Below are 4,365 nucleotides of genomic sequence, written 5' to 3'. Positions count from 1 at the left end.
GGAGGATGGTTTCCACCACCAGAAGCTGGAAGAAGAGGTGGCCGGCCGACCCGTGCAGGAGGTAGAGCCCCGGCTCGCCTCGCTCTCCGCCCCAGCAAGGATGATGAAGATCCTTGAAGCTGAGGGGGGGGGGCAGAGGCCGCAGCCCGGCTTGCTTCTCCCCACCCTGGAGCTGGTGGTCACCATCTTGGGTGATCACCGGCGAGGGGAAGCAGCCGGACTGCCTGATGAAAATCCTTGAAGCCGAACGATGGCTGAAAGGTACCAACTTCCGCGAAGTTGCGTTCCCCCAACGACGACAAGGCGGAAGAACCGCGGGCGCCCCCCATCTGGGGGCTCGAAAGGTGGAAAGACACAATGCATGAGGAGAGCGCGAAGACATGGTTGCCTTTCAAGGGGGTCCCCTCCTTTTAAAGGCAACTCTCCCCACTTGCGTCCTCAGCCGTCGCGGGCTGAGTCTTCTCCAACACGCTCCAAGGTCCTCCCCCTACGACACGGGGGCTGGGCTCCGCGCATCATACAAGCTGGCGCAGGGCAGACAGGGCCAAACCGCCGCCCACGGTGCGCGCGACTGCCCAGCGGTTACGAGCACTCCTCCACTTTCGCCCAGGCCAGCGGGTGAAAGCGCGGGCCGCCACGCAGGCGGCGTGCAACCGCACCCAGGGGGACGCACCCTTTCGACTTCGACGCATCCAGCATGGAGGCCCAGGCCCACATGTCATGTAACCGGCGCGCCGGTTACTACGTGCAAGAAACTGGACCGCCACTCGCTCCAGTACCGCGCCTTCTCGACTGCGGAACCAGTATCGCGACTCGAGGCGACCCTGCGCATGACCCGACAGTGCCAACCGAGCACATCGGTCACGGGCCGGTCAGCCTCGAGAGAAGGGCGTGACGGTCGATACGGCCAGAAATGGGCCAGCAGTAATGGCGGTGGCAGGCGGGCGGAAGCGGCAGTCGAGTCGTCAGCAAGCTCACGCACCCTCCTAGGATAGCGAAAGGACCTTCTCCCACGGCGGAAGACGACGCGTCCGCATTCCGTTGCTCGAACGCCTCGCGCACGCACAACGGCCGCCCCGTGAACCACTCGTCCCGTCGCATTAACTCTGCGGCAGGACAGGCGGCACCTTTGGCAGGCGAAGCAGACGACGCTTCACCTCCGCCATAATGACCGCGTCAAAAAAGGTGTGCCACGTCATTCGATTTCGTATCCTTTTCACTTCCTCTTTCTCTCTCTTGCCTCAGGGGTCGGAAAAGGGGATACTCCGAAAGGGATCCTTCTCCGCGAAGGAAGCGGGCCCCGAGCCCCCCTACTGATCAGAGGTTCGAAGGCTGGCCCCTCGGAAGGGTTCAACAGCCGCCTCAGAGCACTCGGGCTCCGCGCCCACTACTGGTTAGAGGTTCGAAGGCCGGCCCCTCGAAAGGGTTCAACGGCCGCCTCAGGCCACTCGGGCTCCGCGCCCACTACTGATCAGGGGTTCAAAGGCTGGCCCCCGAAGGGTTCAACAGCCACCTCAGACGCAGAGCGAGGGATGACCCTAGGTACGTTCGATACATAACCGAGGCTCGGGCTGCGCTCCCGAGGTACCCTAGGACATTTTCGAGACCTACGGGAACGATTTTGTAACGGAATCCCACCAGAGGGAGGCATCGAGCCCTCGGACCCCGTCAAAAGGGGACCAGGTCTGGCAAGTCACCCGCAGGTACTTTTGGAGCACGCCTCCGGGCCACTAACCGACCCCTAACAAATGGGGCACGGGCGTCCACTCGGATTACCCGTTAGCAACTCACTAGAGACACCATGTTCGGCGCCCTCCGAGGGCAACATGGCGCTTCCCCCCCTCCTCCTTGCGGAAAGGCGACGCAGGGGCGTATGTAAAAAGCCAAGTCTGTCCCTGACCGTCCTCTCGCTCTGTGCGGAGGCTCGGGGGCTGCTCTCGCAAACCCGGCTCCGGCCAAACCGTTGACAGCGTCAACATACCAGCCCAAGAACTTGGGACTCGACTGTTCACCCGGGATACGACCAGTTCGCATGAGGGAGCAGCCAGACCGGTCGAAGCGTTACGAAATGTACTAAGACCTCGAAGGAGTCAAACTACTCCTCCGAGGCCTCAGGGGCTACACCCGACGGGTGCGCTCGCGCGCACCCACCGGAACAAAAAGCAACCGAGGAAGGCCGGTCCCCTTGCAAAAAAGTGCGACAAAAGCCTCCAAGCGAGTATCAACACTCCCTTCGAGGCTCGGGGGCTACTGTCGGGGACCATAATTAGGGGTACCCCCAAGACTCCTAATCTCAGCTGGTAACCCCCATCAGCACAAAGCTGCAAAGGCCTGATGGGCGCGATTAAGCCAAGGCTCGGTCCACTCAAGGGACACGACCTCGCCTCGCCCGAGCCCAGCCTCGAGCAAGGGCAGCCGACCCCGGAAGATTCACGTCTCGCCCGAGGACCCCCTCAAGCGACGGACACACCTTTGGCTCGCCCGAGACCCAGTCTTCGCCAAGAAGCAACCTTGGCCAGATCGCCACACCGACCGACCAAATCGCAGGAGCATTTAATGCAAGGATGGCCTGACACCTTATCCTATCATGCGCCCTTCAGTCGACAAAGCCGAAAGTGACTGCAGTCACTTCACCGCTCCACTGACCGGCCTGACAAGAAGACAGCGCCGCCTGCATCGCTCCGACTGCTGTGCCACTCGACAAAGTGAGGCTGACAGCAGCCAAGTCCGACCTCGGGCGCCATAGGAAACTCCACCTCGCCCGACCCTAGGGCTCGGACTCGGGCTCGGCCCCGGAAGACGACGAACTCCGCCTCGCCCGACCCCAGGGCTCGGACTCGGGCTCGGCCCTGGAAGACGACGAACTCCGCCTCGCCCGACCCCAGGGCTCGGACTCGGGCTCGGCCCCGGAAGACGACGAACTCCGCCTCACCCGACCCCAGGGCTCGGACTCGGGCTCGGCCCCGGAAGACGACGAACTCTGCCTCGCCCGACCCCAGGGCTCGGACTCGGCCTTGACCTCGGACGACAGTCTCCGCCTCGCCCGACCCGGGGCTCGGACACGACCTCGACCTCGGAAGACCGACTCGACCCCGACCTCGGAGGAGCCTCCGCCTCGCCCGACCCAGGGCTCGGACCGACCACGTCACAGGAGGGGCCATCATTACCCTATCCCTAGCTAGCTCAGGCTACGGGTAACAGGACCGGCGTCCCATCTGGCTCGCCCTGGTAAACAGATAATGATGGCGCCCCACGTGCTCCATGACGACGGTGACTCTCAGCCCCTTACGGAAGCAAGGAGACGTCAGCAAGGACTCGACAGCCCCGACAGCTGTCCTTCCGCAAGGCTCCAACGCTCCTCCGACGGCCACGACATCACATGAACAGGGTGCCAAAACCTCTCTGGCTGCCATGACGGCATGTACTTAGGGCACTAGCTCCTCTCTGCTAGACACGATGGCGCACTGCTACACCTCCTATTGTACACCTGGACCCTCTCCTTACGCCTATAAAAGGAAGGTCCAGGGCTCTCTTACGAGGAGGTTGGCCGTGCGGGAGGACGGGATGGCGCGTAGAGTCCCTCGCTCTCCCCCCCCACACGGACGCTTGTAACCCCCTACTGCAAGCGCACCCGACCTGGGCGCAAGACAACACGGAGGCCGCGGGTTTTCCCCTTTTCTCCTTCTCTTGTACCCCCCTTCGTGCTCCGTCTCGCGTCGACCCATCTGGGCTGGGACACGCGGTGACAATTTACTCGTCGGTCTAGGGACCCCCCCGGGGTCGAAACGCCGACAGGGATGATCCGCAAGATTAATCTAATGGGTGTGCCCCTGCAGGTAGAGGATCTTCTCTTTAACATTGACAGGAAAAAGAAAAGAAAGAGAGGATGCTTTGCATGCGGGGAGAAGGGCCACTTCAGGGACAACTATCCAACTATGGCCAAACCCAAAAAGGGGAGGAGCAAAGGCAAGACGCTAACAAGTGTCAAAACTTCGGATGATTCTTTAAGCGAAGATGAACCTCCAAGGACGCGCAGCCACCGATCCTCATCACGCTCATCACAGTCATCACACAAGTGCCTTATGGCAAGAGGTAAAATGAGTATTCCATCCTCTAGTGATGAAAGTAGTAGTGATGATGAAGGAAGGCCCTCCGTAGATGAGCTTGCGAAAGCCATAAATTTTTTTCAGGATGTTTGCACTAAGCAAAAGGCTCAACTTAAAACTTTGAAAAATAAGTTGATTAGCTCTCAAAATGACTATAAATGTTTGCTAGAAAAATTTAAAACTTTTGCAAATTTGAATTGTGAGCTATCAACTAAAATTGAGCAACTAGAGTCTAGTGCTACATCCACTGCTACCGATG

The sequence above is a fragment of the Zea mays genome, chromosome 4 (genome assembly GCF_902167145.1).
Source record: "Zea mays cultivar B73 chromosome 4, Zm-B73-REFERENCE-NAM-5.0, whole genome shotgun sequence".
Taxonomy (NCBI): Eukaryota; Viridiplantae; Streptophyta; class Magnoliopsida; order Poales; family Poaceae; genus Zea; species Zea mays.
The sequence above is the reverse complement of the archived record's forward strand: the minus strand, read 5'-3'. Positions refer to the sequence as shown.